General features: G+C 57.2%; 1 protein-coding gene across 3 annotated transcripts in view; it reads left to right on the forward strand.

The window, feature by feature from the left end:
• Nucleotides 1-18,257, forward strand: part of LMX1B (LIM homeobox transcription factor 1 beta) — an 84,186-nt gene that overhangs the window by 22,648 nt on the left and 43,281 nt on the right. The gene's annotated exons all lie outside the window — the stretch shown is intronic.

Here is an 18,257-nt window from a genome sequence, read left to right on the forward strand (position 1 = left end):
TGTAAGCACAGATGGGCACGGGCATCTGCACGGGTGTCAGGAGACCTGAGCTCCATGAGGGGGACTCGGTGAATATGTGGTGACACGTGTCAGTAGGCACCAGGCATCCACGTCTGTGTGTGCATGTACCTGGCATTCATCTGTGTGAGTCCGTCAGTGATCGTGGTATGTCCCTGTGTGTTTTCAAGGGTATTTGTGTATGTGCACACATGGAAGCTTGTGCAGTGGCAGCTCTCTGTCCAACCGTGCTGTCTGGGAGAGCCCCAAACAGCCTTGGGCCAGTTGGTGGGACCGGCCCAGCCTGGGTAGATACCACCTGGTCTTGACACCCCACCCCTGGCCAGAGGCTGTCAGCTTCGCCTCTGCTTAGCTTTAGTGCCATGTCATCTGTCAAGGGGTTATCGCTGCCGTAAATTGTCCCGAGCAGTTTGATCGCCCCAGTACCTGCCTGTCTCCCTGCGGCTGAGCTGATGGCAGGCGGGTGGCGGGCGGTGGACGCAGCGCTCTGGAACAGGCAGCATCTGGAGAGGCAAGCTCTGAGCCTCCTCGGAGACCCTGGCTTATTCTCCTACATCTGAATGCCAGTGCATACGGTGGGCGGGCAGTGGGGAGGGACGCCGCCTGTGTGTGTGTGTGTGTGTGTGTGTCCCTGCATGTGCTGCTGTGCGCCTGGGCGAGCTGCACTGCAGGTGTGTCTGTGTGCCTGCACATCGTCCTCTGTGCCCGTGACAGAGTGTGCCTACCCGTCACCGTGTCATTGAGCGCAGGTCTCAGGGTGCACATGTATGTTTGTACCTGTCTGCCTGTGTCTGTGTGTGTCAGCGTGGGAGGGCATGCTGCCACGAGTGTGTCTCCGTGTGTGCACGTGTGTGGACATGGGTAATTCCAATGGCGGGTGGTGTGTGCACGCGTCACACGGGGGGATGCCGTGTGTAGGTGTGGGTGTTGGCCACAGTGGGCTGATATGGCAGGACACGGGGAGGGTGTACACACATGTCAGTGAGGGCACCGCGTGTGTGTGTGTCTGTGTGCGTTTGGACACAGGGGTTGGGTGTGATGCGTGGAGCGGCAGATGGCCCCTCCTGGTCTGTGACGTCCATGGCCGCAGCTTTAAGAGCCCAGCCCAGGTTTTGGCAAGAATTTCCTCTCACTTTTGTCACGGTCAGGAGAGTGGAGGGTGGGGTGTGATGACGGGTGGTGCTCTGGGGCTGCCCGCAGCGGGCAGGCAAGCGGGCAGGCGGGCGCCCTCCTCACTCCCTCCCCAGCTGGGAATAGTCGGCAGCGCCTCTCAGCCCCCTTCCTCCTCCTCCTCCTTGTCTCCCTCCTCTCACTTCTCAGGTGCTGGGCCCAGGCTTAGCTCCCGGGCCAAAGGTGTGGATACCGGGACACCCTCCCCAGAGGTCAGACCCAGACCCTGGGTGGAGACAGACACTCCCCCCTCCTCTTCCATGGCCCTGCCCGGGGGTCTACTTTGGGTCTATGGTCAAGGAGCCTCATCAGGGTGCCCAGGCTGGGGCCTCAGGGCCTGGAAACACACAGAAAGGGGTCAAACGGCACAGCGCCGGGGCAGGGGGCAGGTGCCTGGAAGCCCAGGGAGACCCCAGCCCAGGTGAGCCCCTGCTGGTGTCCCTGGCAGGTGGGTCACGGCAGGTGCACTCCAGTGGATGTGCCCCAACTGGTGTGTCCTCACAGGTGTGCCCCAGCCCATGGCCCCCAACAGGTGTGCCCTGACAGGTGTGCCCTGACCGAGTTTCCCCCGGAGGAGCGAGCGGAGCCAGCCGCTGGGCCCGTGGGGCGAGTGGCTGAGCCTCCAGGGCTCCCAGTACCCACCCCCGGCCCGGAGGCCAGGGCCCTCCCACCGCTGCCACTGCCCCACCGGCAGCCCGGCCACCCCAGGGAGCTGACCCTGACCCCACCCGGCCCCCCACGTCCCAGCTCAGGGGCTCACAAAGGGAGAGGAGGGAAGAGAAAAATCGCAGAGATTTGTCTTGTCTGGGGCTGACAGCGGAGCGAGTGATTGCCAGGCCCGCTTGGCAGTTTTTAATCATTTTATCTCTGTTCTCGGCTCTCCGGGGAGACAGCCAGTGCTTAGCAGTCTGCTCAGAAAGACCTCAGGGCGCGTGGCGCAGCGGCGGCTCCGAGCTCCCATTATTAGCTGTGCTCTTCGGAGCGCGCTCCGATCTCTCCCGGGGGAGCCGGTGAAAAATTAACACGGGCCGGCGGCGCGGGCGCCCGATGTAACTGTAATTACTCCATTGATATTCCTCACACAATAGCGCTGTCATCAGTCATTTACATAAACTTTCTCTCCGCAAAGACGGGCGGAGGTGCCTAATCCTATTGGGTGCTTCCACTGCATGCATTATACATGGCAGGGGGCCCCTAGGTGCGAGGGGAGGGGAGCGATCCGGGGAGGAGAGAGGGGAGGGGAGGGGAAAGAGAGTTGGGAGGATCATTGGAGAGGAAAGGAATGAGGAGAGGAAGGGACTGGGAGAGGCCGGGAGGAGAGGAGGGGAAGGGAGAGATGGTTGGAAAAGAGAAGTGGAGAGGAGAGAACCAGGAGGGGCGCTAGGGGAGAGCAAAGGGCCGGCTGGGCGGAGCGGGGGCCAGAGCCAGGAGCCACCTTGCGGAGGGCGGGGTCCCCGTGGGCTGGAGCCCAGCGGGGCTGGGGCCCCGCTTTGCCCGATGAGGGTCCCACTGAATCCGGGGCCGGCCCACCAGGTTTGGGCAAGGGAGGCTCCTCTGTTGCGGGGGAGGGAGGGCAGGTGAACCCTATCCTCCGAGGGCCCCCAGCAAGGCCTTGCCCCGGATTCAGGGACCATCCCCAACTCTTACCCACCCGAAGGGCCAAGCCCTAAACCCCCGCTGGGCCTGTGGCTCAGGCTGGAGGCTCTTCAGCTCCTAAGGAGTTAAAACCTCCCTGGAAATTACCCCTGTAATGACCTAATTAAAGACTCGGGGCGGGGAGGGGACACCTACTCCAGAGTGAAAGCTAATAACACCCGCCCAACAATAATAATCCTGGTGGAGCCCCCCCATTATTGCTGTAGCCTCAGCCCCCTTCTGACCACCCTCACTTGACCCCCTCCTCTGGTCCTGCCTGCACAAGCTGTCGGTATCTGGGGCGGGCCAGGGGCTGAGCCCCCAGCTGGGCAGGGAAGGGCTCAGGATGGGACCAAGGGGAGAGGTCCAGGATAGTCAAATTTCCGTTGCTGAATATTTAATGAAGGCTGCGCGGTTTATTTGGTTGGCCTGTCGATTTTTATTCTTCTGTCAATAGCTTCTCATATGTGGGGCTGTGATGATCTTTAGCAGGGCCTCTCCAGGGACGGCTGCCACTAAATGCAATTATGGATTTTATACCTCAATGTGTTTGATATTTCCACTGATCTAATTTGCAGCCTGGTAGTTTATTGTTTGGCATTTTAATGGCGTTCAAATGCTATGGGAAATTTGATTTCTTTTTATAATTCCTCCTTAACGCAGTTAATGCGGGTGGTGGGATGGCCCAGATTTTAGAGCCCAATGTATAGAAAAAAGAGAAAAGAACACACCTTGTATATATTTAAGGATGTGTCCGTTGAAGGGAGATGTCCCTTTGAGCTGAGGAGCCCAGGTGCCTGCCCGCCTCGGGGTGGTGACCTCTGATGGCTGGTGTGGGGAGCTGGGGCTCAGATGTAGGGGAGCTCTTGGTGGTGCCCAGGGCTCAGGCAGAGGGCCCAGCATGCAGTCCTTTGCTCCCACTGCCCTGAGCCCCATGGCCTGTAGGCCTTGTCACAAGACCTCTCCGAGTGGCTTTAGGTCACTGCCCTGTCCAGTTTTGAGCAGCTGCAGAGTCAGAGAGGCCAGCCCTACCACTGCCACCAGTTTTTGTGGCCTGCATCTGAGGGCAGGGGCTGTACCAGTCCTGGGCCTTTGAGACCAGGGGTGGTTTTGTGACCTGCCTGTCATCTGTGTGACAAGTTCTTGTGGGGCCTCAGCCACATTCACCAAATGTGTCAAGTTCCAAGTCTCAGGTCAGGGCAGTCCCCACTTCGGCCCCTGCCTGCACCTCTCCTTCCTGGCCTCCTTGGGAAGGCTAAGCATGGGGGCATGGCCAGGGCAGGCCCTGGCTGCTCCGTAGCCCAGACCTGGGTTCCTGGAGGCCGTGCTGGTTCTTTTCAAGGCTGGACTCGAGCAGAGAGGAAGCCGAGGTCCACAGAGTGAGGTGGAGGACCCCCACCTCCTTGGGGCAGTCCCCCTGAGCTGAGCCACTTTCTTTCCTGACAGTGAGTCCACAGGCTGAGCTCTGGGCAGGAGGGGCCTTCTGCCCTTGGTTAGTGGGTACAGCCATGGAGGACACTGGGACAGCCTACTACTGGGAGCTGCCCGCCTGTAGCAGGACAGCTTGGGCTGGTCTACCAACAAATGCCCTAGATTTTCTAAAACATCTTCTGGGGAAAAAGAGTCCAGAAAAGCTCGGGAAGCTCTTCCAAGTGGCATGCCTGGAAGTGAGCAGGGAAAATGGTCCAAGGCGGGTAGACTAAGTTCCTGTGTCCTGGGTTCCCAGGCTCCACTGGGCAGGCCAGGCAGCCTGGCCCAGAGAGCAAGGAGGGAGCTCATCCTCAGGCCTTCCAGGGAGGGTCTGTCCAGGCTCCCTGCAGCCTGCAGACCCCAAGTTCTGGTTTGGAAGGTGCCCTTTCCTGGAGCACAAGGGGACCTGGAGTCCAGTTGTGTGGAGATGCAGAACTAATCTGGCTGCGCTTTACTGGACACCCACTGTGTGCCGAACAGCACGCTGAGCACTTTGCATACATCATCTCTTCGCATCCTCAGGAAGCGCAGATACCATTGTTATCCCCATTTCACAGAGGCGTAGACTGAGGCTCTGAGAGTTTCACAGCACCTGCCTGAGGCCATAGTGATGGCAGGGCCAGAACAGGAACCCAGGTGTGTGTCGCTTCAGAGGCACTGCTCTTGACCACGTGCCTGATAGTACGTTCTTCCCAGGGCCAGGCTGGGCATGTCTGCGCCAGGAGAGATGTCACCCCCTAGCTGGGGCCCTCCTCCTCTTCCCTCCTCCTCCTCCTCCTCCTCCTGCTCATCCTCCTCAGCGCAGCTGACCCTCATTTCTGTCCCTGGGCCAGGCTACCCCCATAATCCACAGGGCTGCTGGCTTAGGCACAGTGGGTGGGTTCTGTCTTGGGGGGAATTTTGCACCTTTTGGAAAGGAATGGCTGGCCTTCCCATCCTCCTGGGGGATTCTAGCCCTGCCGCCTCTCCCAGGTTTCTGCTGTGTCCAGTCCATCTTCTGCATGGCTGCTGTCCACAGTGCCAGCCCCGCCAGCTTCTTGGCCACTTAAATGTGAGCAGTTACAGTAAGAGCTCACACTCATGAGTCCCTACTCCAGGCCAGGCCCTGGGCCAGCACTTCCCACACATTCCCCCACAACTCCATGAAGCAGGGACCATGGTTATCCCCATTTTACAGATGAGGAAACTGAGGATCAGAGAGGACATATTCCTGCTAGGGGCCTAGTACGACTCAAAGCTTTCCCCCAACATCCCTTCCAGTTAGAACAATTATATTATTCCATAGCTTTCTTTTGTGTCTCATGCCACCTAATACCATGGCAGTTTGTGTTCATATATGTGTCCCCAGCCAGCCTCAGAGGCCTGACAGGGCAAGGGCTGGGTCTGTCCTGCTCATAGTCTGTCTGCTGCTATAACAAGGCCTGGCACCCCTCAGATCCCAGAAAGATTGTTGAACAAATGCATAAGTGGACAAGTGAAGGCCCAGAGCCCACACTCTTGACCTCTCCTTCCAGCCGTTCTAAGATCTCCTGGCACCTTCAGGAGAGATTTCAGTCTGGATGCCAGGTACCAAGGTTTTCATAGTTTTCTTGCCGCATACCCCTCAGGTCCCATCGCCAGCCCCTCAGCCCCACCCCAGATGTCCAGTTCTCACCTCCAAGTCTCACTTTCCCTGGACACTCAGCTCTCTTTCATGCCTCTGTGCCCCTGTCCACACTGTCCTCTCCACCAAATAGCTTTCCCCTTCTCTCACCAGGCAAACTCCGCTCAGCCTGCGTGACCCAGCTCGGGTCATGCCCCAGGCAGCCTCTGCAGTGCCTCAGCCCTCATCACATGGCTTTGCCACTGTCCCCTGCTGCCCTGGCATAACCTGGAGGGAGAGTCTCCCATTATAGCACAGACACTGGGGAGGGTCTGTTGAATGAATGAATAAAAGAAGGAAACAAGGGGAAGGAACACTTCTGTGGGTCATCTCAGATAACTCCCCTGCCCAGGCTGGAGGTTTAAAACAAATTGGCTTCCTGCTCACCCAGCAACTCCCACCCTGGGGTGGAAGGGAAAATGGATTGAAACTCTGTTGGCCCCAAGTGTGGACAGGGGCAGTGTCAGCAGGTGATGGATAAGCAGCCCGCTTTGGCCTCACCCTGTCCTGAGAGCCATCCGGGTGTTAAGTGGACTCCTCCCTTCCCAGACCCAATCAGCAGTGAAATCAGACCTGAGTAATCTGATGTTCCACTTAGGAAAGAAAACAGGATTCCCCAGCCTGGGAGGAGGCTGCGGCCACGGTGAGCAGGGGGGGGATAGTCTGCTAGCATCAGCGTCCGCCATCAGGGGCCCGATAAGATCTTCACAGCTTGTTATCCTGGGTCAGGCTGACTTGTGTGCATGGCTGGGGGGAGCTCTCCAGGTAGCTGGATCTGCTCTCTGTAACCCGCCTGTGGAGGGCTGAGGGGCTGTGTGGAGACGGCTGCAGGAGGAACCGGGGTCCCAAGACCTCTGTGTGCCCCCAGGAGCACCAACTTTTGATCCTTGAGCCTTCAACTGCATCTCAGTAGAGCCCAGGGGAACAGATGAATGCAGGCAATGCAGTTCAGTGGGGTCACACACACCACAGCTCAGCGTGAGTCTAGCTCAGTCGCTTCCCAGCTGTGTGCCCTTGAGCAAATCACACACCCTTTCTGAACCTCAGTTGCCTACTCTGTCACTGGGGAGCACAACTCCTACTCCTGGATTGTTGACAAGATTTAGTGACATCTTGTTTGTCCCTGACACAGTGAAACAAATCAAAACTTAGGTGACCAAGCCATTCATTGTCCAAACCAGGACACTTGCAGAGTGAAAGGGGATGTTATTAATAATTATGCTGAGACCACAGATATACACCAGGACCCTCCCAGGCAGCCTGGGATCTATAGTCACCTATCAATGAAGCACTTTTCTAGGGGCAGGGCCAAGGCATCTCGAGGTGTGCCACTGGGCTCCCATATCTTTCCCTAGTGCTTGTTGGTAGGCAAAGGGCTCCTGGGATTAGCTAAAAACAATACTAAGTAACACTTACTGCCTGCCAGGCACTGTGTTTTCTCATGGGATTGTCACGATAGCCCAATGAGATAGGTGCCACTTTTATGCCCACTTGCCTAAAGGTCAAGTGACTTGCCAAGGTCTCACAGCCAGGAAGGAGCAGAACTGGGGCCTGAAAGCAGGTCTGGTTGACTCCCAAGCTGGAGATGTAACCACTGGACGCACTACCCACATTCCCACCAGGTCAGGCCAGTTCCTCTGCCCCAGCAGCTGAGGGGAGAGGAGGCTGGGCCGATAAAGGGCCATCTGGAGGCCAGGTGGGAACCATCTCACCCTGCCAGGTAACCGGGCCGCCGGCTCTTGGGCCTGCGTGGGCCTCCCCAGGCCTTCGGTGTCCTGCGCCCCGCCAGCAGGGCATCTGCAGAATTGGTTTCCCGGCTGGAGGGCGTCCCCCATCAGCTCAGCAGCTGTCAGGTTTAAAGAATGAGATGGGGAGAGAAATCTATAAGCTGCGGGTTTTGAAAAACCTGTTTGTTGGGTGAGCTATTGATTGACTGGAAGCCTCCTCCCAAGTCAGCATTTAAGCTTAATAGCGGACAGAGGATGGCGGGGTCAGGCACAGAAAGGGAGGGGGAGATGTTAACTCCCCCCACCCTGCCTAGTCCCCTCCCCTAAATAACTTGCTTGGGCCTTGTTGGGCTGTCCCCTTCCCTGGGATGGGGGCACCCCTGCAGCCTCAGGACAGCCATCTCTGGGGTCAGTTATTCCCCACTTTGGAAGCTTCCTGTTTCTGCCACCTGCATCTCGGAACTGTGTTGTGACATGGGCAGGGTAGGGCCCTCGCTGAGACAGGGCGGGAGGGAGAGTGGCTTTGCCCTCCAGCTGAACTGAGTGAGAATCCTACCCTGCCACTTCCTGGCTGTGGGAGCCAGGGCGCGAGCGCCTGCCCCTCCCTGAGCCTCAGCTTCCTTTTCTGAGCTTCGTTTGACCACTACCCGCCATGCAGGGTGCCTGTGCCGGGAGACTCAGGTGCGCGCTCAGCCGGGCTCCATGGTTACGCTGAGGGCAGTTCCTGGGTGCACCTTCCTGAGTCAGGTGGAGATGGGCAGGTTTCACTTGGGATTCTCTGGAGCAAGACAGGCCCTTTCGGCAGTTACGCTGAGTTTCTCTGAGTTTCTCAGAATCCCTGACAAGAGCTGTCAGGGACGGGGCCCCGGGGGCTTCTCCTGCCCTCCCAGCCCACCTGGCCCCAGCGGCAGCAGGCATTGCCCTCGTTGCATTCTTCCGGCTCGCTCCCGGTTTGTGTTCACGTGGCTGGGTCACCCCCACCCCCCGGAGGTCCCAGTGAAGAGCCTTCCTCAGTCCAGGGAGCCCACCTCTCAAACAGGCATACCCCCCGACCCAGCGGGCACCTTGCTCCAGAACTCGGCACCTGGCCCTAGGCAGACCCCTCATCGGCACCTCCTCTGGGCCTTGCAGAGGGACACAGGGAGGACTCAGACCTGGACCCTGTCCTCGGGGAGCCCCCAGTCTGATAGGGGAGACAGATATGGATACTGGTGGTACCAAACCCAGGGTGATCCCTGCTGTGCTTGAGGGATGCACTGTGGCCCAGCAGGGAGCAGAACCACGTCTAACCCAGCCCTCCCCGCATGGTACATGCTCGGCAAGCAGAGCACAGACTGAATGTCAACCCACTCCCCGCTCTGAGGAGCATCTTGTTCAGTGAACAACCTACACAAGTGTACAGGGCGGCCCGGGAGATCCATGGAGAAGGCAATTACGTAGCCCCTTTAAGTCAGAGATGGTGCTCACAAGGCTGAAGGGTGGACGATCGGCTCCCCAGGGCCCTTGAGCCACAGGAAGGGAGGACAGGGGATGATACTGGTGGAGAATGGCTCCAAGTGGAGCTAGAGGGGAAGTGGGCTTGTCCTCAGAATTCTCAGGTCCATGGTTAAGAGTTGGAGTTGACTGTAGAGTCCAGAGGGGTTTTGAGCAAGGGAGCAATGGCACCCCAACTGCTTCAAGGAGGGTGTGCCAATGCGAGAGGAGCTTTAGGGAGACACTGTAGCTCTGGGGTGGGAGCGCCGTGAGGGCAGGGCCTGCCCTGGCCTGTTCTGCACACTTAGTACAGTCCCTGGAGCCTGGTACGCATTCGGTAAGTATTTCCTGAGTGGATTATTGACCCAGGGGAGAGTGTTAGAATCTTGGCTCAGTTCTTCTCATTTGAGGCCAGAGATTCCTGGCTTCTTGGCAGTGTGACCGGGGCAAAACATTGGGCTAAACTCTATTCTTCCTCTTGAAAAGAGGAAGAGACCCTCAGTTGTCTCCTCTGTGATATGGGGTGATGCCCCAGAGTAGAATGTGGATGGCAAGAGGAATGTCTGAGTGCCTAGAAAAGCAGGAAGGTATGCTGACCCCTCTCATCTCATTTACCCATCCACCTCACCCTTTCCATCCATCCACCCACCTATCCATCTAACCACCCACCCATCCATTTGTTTACCCATCCATCTGTTCATCTGTCCATCCATCCATCCACCCACCTATCCATCTAGCCATCCATCCATCTGTCCACCCATTCATTTATTCACCCATCCATCTGTTCATCCGTCCACACACCCACCTGTCTATCTACCCATCTATCTGTCTGTCTGTCCTCTGTCCACACATCCTTCCATCCATCCATGAATCCACCCACCCATCCATCCATCTAATATTTACTGAGAATCCACTCCATACCAGACCCCATGTTAGACAAATGAAGACATGGCAGTGAAACCTACACGCATAGCCTACGCTCACGGACAACAGCCCAGTGGGGGAAACAGGTGATTAGGTGCAGCAGACTCCGGTCCCATGAGCCCAGGGCCAGTGTGGACATCTGTTAAGACAAGCCCCTTGGCTGCTGGGTTCCATTTCTGGGGGATGAGCAGATTCCGGCTCTTAGAGCCAGTGATCCCAGAATCAAACTCTTGGTCTAGTCCACACATATTCTTGAGCTCCTCCCCTGTGCCAGACCCTGCCCTAGTGCCGGGACACTGCAGGCAAGGTCCCTACCCTTGGTGGGGGTGGGCAGGGGGGGCACGCTCACACCTCATGCTGGCTGTGCAGTTGCTGAGGTGAATTGAACAAAGTCACAGTTTAAAGGAGGGGACACAGACAGACTGTGATATGTGCCCCGATAGCACCTGAGTCAAGGTTTGGGGTTTGCTAAAAGGAAGGACAAACACATTTCGCTTTGGTGGGTCAGGGAAGGTCTTAGGTAACAGGAACCTAATGGACTTATTACTCTTTTGAGCAAATATCCTTTTAACATTATTATTATTACCAAAGCAATAGATGCTAGGAAAAATTCAAATATAGACTGTCTAAACAAAGAAGTAAAAGCTCTCTCCCCACCTCCTGCCCCCTCCCCTTGGAGATAAACTCCCTTAGAGGTGGGACAAATTCCTCCCGACATTGCTCTACACAGTTATGTTCAGTTCTACACGCATTACTTTGGGGCAGAATGGAATTGTGCTGCACATACTCTTTGGCAACTTGCATTCTTCACTTACTGGGCAGTTCCTTTCCTGTTGGTGCCCCCTCTTCACTGTGCTCTGGCCCGGAGTTCCTTAACCAGCCCCTAACGATAAACAAGGGGTTTGCATCTGATTTTCACTATTACAAACACTGCCATGGTGAACATCCTTGCGCAGAAGCTTTGCACGGATGCACAAGTGGATGTGGCCGTGGACTGGGAGAGTAGGGGACCACCAGATGGACCTGCAGGGAAAGGCAAACACCCACAGATACGGAGTGGCTTCTTCCTGGTCCGGACACTGGTCAGTGGCTCCAGGGGGCTGAAGTGTTGTGTGCCTTGGTTGGGGGGAATCCATGACCTGACTGATCCCCTCAGGAAGCCACACCAAGAGGAGGCTCAGGGCTTGGGGCGCCTGCTCAGGACTCTGAAGCCTCTGCCCGTGCATGAGGATGCCAGCCTCTTGGGGAAGCCCAGAGGTCTCACACAACCCCAGGCCCAGCCTCACAAGCCCACCTGTGTCCTTTGGAGCAGCCACCCCAGGGCAGTCCTGGGAATGGACTGCATGAGCTCATGGGGACATAGACTTCTCTCCCCAGAGATCCGATATCTGCCCCCAACCCTCCATCCTGCTGTCTCCAGGGAGCTGTCATCTCTGTCCTCCCCCTCCTGCTCTCCTGACCCTGGCAGCTCCTTGGGTGATGGGAAAGGCAGCTTTCCAGCATGTGGCCCTGACGCGATGTGGTATGCATTTTTATTTTTTCAGCACGTTGTGAAACTCATAACACTCGGTAATGACTTCCTCACTGTACTGGGTAAAGAGAAGGAAGGGGAAAAAAAAAAGGCCCTTGAAGAAAAATGAACCGTGGTGGTAGGCGTGGACTCCATTTATAACAATATGGAAATTGATTGTTGAGTCAGAGGAATATTTTGTAGTTTGCTTAGCTGTGCTCAGCACTAATAGCTGGGAACATTAGTGAACCCAGGGAATGAGTTATGGGCACATTAAGGAGGCCTCGAGACTCCTGGGCCTCCCTCAAAGGCGGGTCCCAGCCCCTCGGGTCTGCCCACTGCCGTGGGCACTAGCTCCTTCCTCCTCTGGGAGAACCAGCCAGGGCTGCAGCTCTGCTGCTGGGGAAGAACACAGGTGCCATCTTGATGGGGTGATGCGGGCAGGACTTGGGTTCAGATCTCAACTCCTCTCACTTGTTTGCTGTGTTACCTTGGGCAGGTGACTTGGCCTCTCTCAGTCTTAGTTTTCTCATCTGCAAAATGGTGTTGTTCATCCCTCGCTTAGGGAGTGTGGGAAAAATAATGAACATGAAGCCAGGAGCCCAGAAATGGGCAGAGTGGTGGCTCAGCGAGCCAGGTGGCCAGATGAGTGGACAGATGCATAGGTGGATGACTCGCCTGCTGAAGGTGATGCTGGACTCAGGTGGAGAGATGCTGAGCTGCCAGTGGAGGCCTTGGGAGTGAGCAATGGGGCTTCCCAGGACCATGAGGTCACCAGGACTGGGGAGGCTGTGACCATAAGGACCAAAAGTTATTAGGTGGAGGGAGGCCATGACTTCCAGCCCTTTCTGCACATCAGCAACTTCCCAACCCAGAGCTCCACCTGGATGAGGCATCAGGCTTCTTGACTTCCTCACATGAGGGCTCTGCAGGTCCCTGAGACACCACGGATCTTGAAGTCGTGGTCCCCACTGCCACCCATCAAACCCTCTTTCCTATCTTGGTGAGAGGCACCTGTCATCCTCCGGGTACTTAGGTCAGATTCCTTGATGCCTCCTTCTCCCTCACCTCCTACATCCTGGCTGTTGGACCCGTTGACTGTCACTCAAACCTCTTCCCTTCTCTCTGTCCCCTTGGCCATCCCCAACCCAGGTCTTCCCATCCTTCTTCCCTGGAACCATTGCCTCAGCCTCTTCCTGGCCTCCCTGCCTGCCTGCCTGCTGCTGCCCCCACCCCGAAGTCAGTGCACTTTTTAAAATGTTGATCCGACTTTATCACTCCCTTGCTTAAAAACCTTCCATGCTCTCCAGTACCCTTCCAGGGATTCAAGACCTTCTGGGAACCTCCTAGAGGCCTTCACCTGCTGTATCTGCCTGCATCCTCCCAACTCCCCTCCTGTGTATGCTCTAGCACCAGGGATCTCAAACCTGAGCAGGCGTCAGAACCCCCCCCCCCCCCCCCCCCCCCCCCCCCCCCCCCCCACCCAGGGCTTGTTAAAATAACCACAAACTACAATTGGTACAAACTAGTTTGTTAAACTAAACACTTCCCCAGGGTTTCTGATTCAATACCTCTGGGGTGGAGCCTGCAAATTTGCATTTCCAATAAGATTCCAGGCCTCCAGGCTGAGGCCCCTGTTCTAGGGAACCTCACTTTGAGAACCACCGTTCTAGGAACAATTTTTTTTTTTTAACTGTTCTCAAACGTCAGTTTCATTCTTGCCTCTAAAGAATTGCACCAGCTGTGCTGCTCATGAGACCGTTCTTTCTTCCTCTTCTCAGCCTGGTGAACCCCCGTGCATCCTCTCCCCATGTGCCCAAGCAGAGGCCCACCAGGAGCCCCTCTCTTACAGCATCATTTTGTCCCTGTTGGTCCACAGACCGGGAGCTCTTGTCTGACCACCTCTGAGCCTCCATGAGGGCCAAGCATCGGAGGCCTCAGATAAGGGGCTTTGTGCCCTGCCCAAGTGTCAGGGTGGCTTGTCCTGGCAGGTCAAGCACAGAACCTGTCTGCCAGGGGTCTGGACCATGTGTGGGGCGCAGACCCTGCTCAGCCCTCCTAGAGGCCAGAGGGAGCAGAGGACTCTGGGAAGACAAGGCCAGAGCCGCAGATCTGACCGGTCAGCTGAAAGGCAGGCGGGCTCCGAGGGGGCCGCCCAGTGTTTTGTTTTAATCACGAGCGAGATGCTGACGTGGGCCTCCCTGGGGACCGTGAGGGGGAGACCAGCCCCACGGGCAGTGGAGGCGCTTCTGCAAACAGTGAGGAAAACCCAAGTCAGCAGTGGCGGGGGAGAGAGGGCCAGCGGTCCTGGAGGGAGAACATTCATTATGCCAGGAGGGCAGCGGGGGAGCCCCGAGACGGCCCTGCGGCGCAGCCTCCTGGCTGGCTGCTCGCTGCCCAGCGCTTGGGCCTGGCCCCTCACACCCTTGGGTCCCCAGGACAGCGTGGCCGGCCTTGCGGGAGCCCAGTTAGGAGCTGCCGCGCGGCTGGAAGTTGTGGCCGCAGCAAAACTTCCAGCGCATCCTTTTCGTGGGTGCCCTGGGCGGCTCTCGGCGGGCTGGGAAACTGCTCGCCATACCTATTTTAAACACCAGTGTAATGGTTTATGGCCCATAGAGGGATAATTACGGAGTGCAGAACCCAGCTTTTATGGCCCCTCCTCCCCGGGGCGCACTTAGAGAACAGTATGTGTCATGTAGCCAATTTAGATAATGATTCTGATAAAGATAAACGGAATTGTTTATTATAAGTAATTGGGTCTGCTAAGACCCAGATGAGGCAGTGATGGGGAAGGATGCAGTCGGATGTGGGGGGCATGGAGACAGGGGCCTGGAAGGGGCTCCAGGGTGGAGACAGGCCTGCTCCCCTCTCACCCTGTGTATCTCTGTGTGTGTGTGTGTGTGTGTGTGTGTGTGTGTGTGTGTGTGTGTGTGTGTGTGTGTGTGTGTGTGTGTCTCTCTCTCTCTCTCTCTCCTCCCCTCCTCTTTCCTTTTTCCCTCTCCCCCGTCTCCCTCTCCTCCCTGGGCCTGAATGGCTCCTCCTCCATCTGCATCCTGGGCAGAGGCTGCTCCTGGGCATAAATAAATCATGGGGTTTTCTGTCGACTCAGCTGAGCTGGGGGAGGCACCTGGAAGGAGGGCTGGGAGGATCGGGAGAGAGTTCCGACCCGCCCTGGGCTCCAGGGCAGCCTGGCCTGTCGGCCACCGGACCCCATGCAGGTCCCTGGAACCCTGAGGGGCCGCTGTCCTCCTGGCAGCTGGCAGGTGCAAGGCGAGGGGGAGGAATGCAGGGAACTGGGGGCAGCCGGAGCTGAGATGCAGAGTGGTCTCAAGGGGGACAGTGGCCCCCTGGTGGGGGTCTTTGTGAAAGATAAACAACATGAAGGCCCTTCGAGCCCAGCCCCGCCTCACAACACACACACCTGAGACCTCTAATTATGCCTCAGCCCCAGGCAGGGCCGTGGGAACGCTGCCCCTTTAACCTGCCCGCCTGACCCCTCTCCCCCAGGTCCCAGTTTCCTCTCCCGAGGCCTCCTGGCTCTCAGTGCCTGGCTCTGCAGGGAGGGGCAACGGGATCCTGAAGACCCAGATTCTGAAAGATGGAGCGCTCAGAGATGAGAGCCTCAGAGAACAGGACCATGTCCCCAGGGTCTCTGAAATGAGGATCCGCAAAGCCAGGCCCTGAGCTGAGGGCTTAACGAGCCAGGGTGTGCACCCGCAGATCCTGCAGACCAGCGCCCTTGGGGCTGCGGTGGGGACCTGCAAGCCAGGGTCTTAGAGGGAGCCCACAATCTAGTTTGAATGGGAAACTGCCGAAACCAAGGTGTGAGCCTAGGGGTCCCCACAAAATAGGGGAATCCTATAAACCAGGGTTCTTGAGACGAAGAACAAAAACCACAAGCCAGGGTGCCTGAGGCCTGGGGATCCCCACGAGCCAGGACCCTTGAGGCGGGGTCCCCACACAGAGGCCCCCAGTGGCCCATCAGACGCAGGTGTAGGGGCCCCAGCTAGGCTGCCTGAGGCTGCAGCTCCCCCGGATTGAAACCCAAACCGGAGGAGCGGCCTGTCACCGTGCCTGTGATCCGCGGCATGATTGAGAGGGGGGGCAGGGCCCGCAGGCAGCCCCTCTGCGTAGAGCGGCAGCGCAGCAGGAGCCTGAGGAGGCGAAAGAGCGGGGATTTTCTCTTTCTTCCCTGTGTGCTTATCTGATCACAGCCTAGGGGAGGGCTCCGGTTCAAAGGCAGTGTCCTTATCAGCTGGGATTTGTTTGGGGCGTGAGAGCTGCACCTGGCAGGGAAACCTTCCTGCAGGTGGGCGTGGGGGAGGCAGCCTGGGCGGGTCTGGGGCTCCAGGGTGCACGTGTCCCCATGATCTGTGAGTGCGCACACATCTTTACGCGCAGTCACGGTCTCTGCGTGCGCAGGTCTGCGTGCCCTGTGTGTCTGTGTCTCCGTGTGTGCACGTGGCCGTGCCGGTTCCGTGCACATCTCCACCTGCACGTGACTTTGTGCACGTGGGTGGGCACGGAGCAGACATGCTCTGCACAGAGGACTGAAGGAAGGGCCTCACATCTGTGCCTGGGATCGAGCTTCTCTGGTGATGCTGGTCTTTGCCAGTCTGCACCTTCCTGTGGGAAGCAGGGGATGGGTAGGTAAGTGGCATCACAGGTCACTCATGGTCCAGCAGGGGCAGGATGAGTGGGGAGGGGCATGATGCTGAGGTAAGGCCCTGGGGATGTTTATGGAGAAGAAGGAACCCGAGGGAGAGGCCAAATCAGGTGAGGGGAACTGGTCCAGCCCAGGGCCAGGGAAGACTGCAGAGGGAAACCAGCTACAGGTCCAGGGTGCCCAAAGGCTGGAACAGAGCAGTGGGCCGGAGGGTGCCGTGGGGCTGGGGTTTTTTTGTGCTAGGAGTTGACTTAGCTTGAGACCCATCCGCCATCCCAAACCCCTGCTTCCCTGGTGTTTTTTTCAAGTAGATGTTTTTTAATTAATTTTTTATTTTGAGATAATTGTAGAATCCCATGCAGTTGTAGGAAATAATACAGAGATATCCCCTGTACCCTTTACTCAGTTTCTCCAATGGTAACATCTTACGCAACTAAAGTACAATGTCACAACTAGGATATTGACACCAATTCAATTCAGATTTCCCATGTTATGTGCATTTGAGTGTGTTCTTCACAATTTTACCACTTGTGTAGATTCCTGTATCCACCACCTCAGATACGGTACAGACCGGTTCTATCACAAGGATCCCGCCTGTTGTCCTTTTATAGCCACACCCATCTCCCTACCCCACTGGGGTTTATTGTTTTGTTTAATTTTAGAAAATGGCACTTCTATCTACCAGGCTCCCAAGCTGAAAATCAGCGTTTTGTCTTGGTACCCCTCGTCTCTACTCCTCATCCTGTGCATCCAATCATCAAGGCCTGGGCATCGCCTAACCCCAGTCATTTCTGGAACTCTCCCCTTCTCTTCACTCTCCCATCACTGGCTCATCTCTCCGTTGGACCTGGGCTCTGCCCCTCCAGTCTGGGCCCTGCCCACCCACCCACAGTGGTAGCTGTAACCGGGCCCTCCTTCTCAAACACAGCATCATCCCGATCACCGCATACCTCAGAGGTCCCACAGCTCCACTGTTAGGATAAGAACGTGGAGCACGTGGCCAGCTCTGCCCTGCCCGCCTCCCAGCCCCCACTCTCTTCCACTCTGTATTCCAGTCATTCTGAGCTACTTACAGGGCCCCCGGGATGCCACCCTCCCAAGCCATCCCCTCTGCTGGGGCCCAGTGCGCACGGCTGCCTCCTTCTCTTGGGTGACTCTGCCCCTCCTGCAGGTTTCAGCTGGAGTGCCACATCCCGGGGGCCTTCCCCAGCACTCTGCCTGGCTTTGCTGCCCCTTGGCTGGGCTCCTGCAGCCCTCTGTGCTTCCCCCACCCTAGCCCCCATCCCATGTATTGTCGTGATCTGTTTACTCACTGGTTTTCCCCAGAGACGGCAAATAACTTGAAGGCAGAGACTGTGTCTGGTTCAGCGCCGAGAGCCTGGTGTCTACACGGCTGGGAGCAGGCACCCGAATCAAGTTTGCATGAATGATGAGTGGACGGGTGGGTGGATGGTAGGTGCCCAGGTGGGGACAGACAGCCGGGGGCCGGAGCCAGTGGAGGGAGAGACTCGCTCTTGCCAAACCATAGCTGCATGTTGCAGAACAGGGCCTTCCCCCTGTGACCTCTGTCTTCTCTCCTGTGACCTGAGTGCCAAGACCCGAGCGGCTGGCTCTGGAGAAGGAAATAAAGGAATAATTACTGAGTGCCTTCTGGATGCCAGGCGGGGAGCATGCCACAGGGAACAGGGCGAGCCAGCGGGAAGAGTAGGGAGCAGGGGCAGTTGCGACACACAGCCCTGGGTCTGTTTTTGCCTGCTGTGTGACCCTGGACGAGTCCCTTCATCCTGTGAAATGGTGTCCCTTCCTGTGAAATGGTGGGTTGCGATAATACCTTCTGTGTGCAGTGCCCAGGAGGAGCCAGGGAAGCGGTGGGCATGAATGGGATAAAGCTGTGCTTTTGTCCTGGGATAGTTAACTTTTTGGAGGCCCCCAAAGGTGCCCTGGCCTGGGGCCGAAGCCAGGAGGCTGTCCCCAGCTCAGCCCTGAGGACTCTGCCAGCCCTGCCCTTCAGCCCTCCTGCGG

This window comes from Balaenoptera musculus, chromosome 6, assembly GCF_009873245.2.
Source record: "Balaenoptera musculus isolate JJ_BM4_2016_0621 chromosome 6, mBalMus1.pri.v3, whole genome shotgun sequence".
Classification (NCBI taxonomy): Eukaryota; Metazoa; Chordata; class Mammalia; order Artiodactyla; family Balaenopteridae; genus Balaenoptera; species Balaenoptera musculus.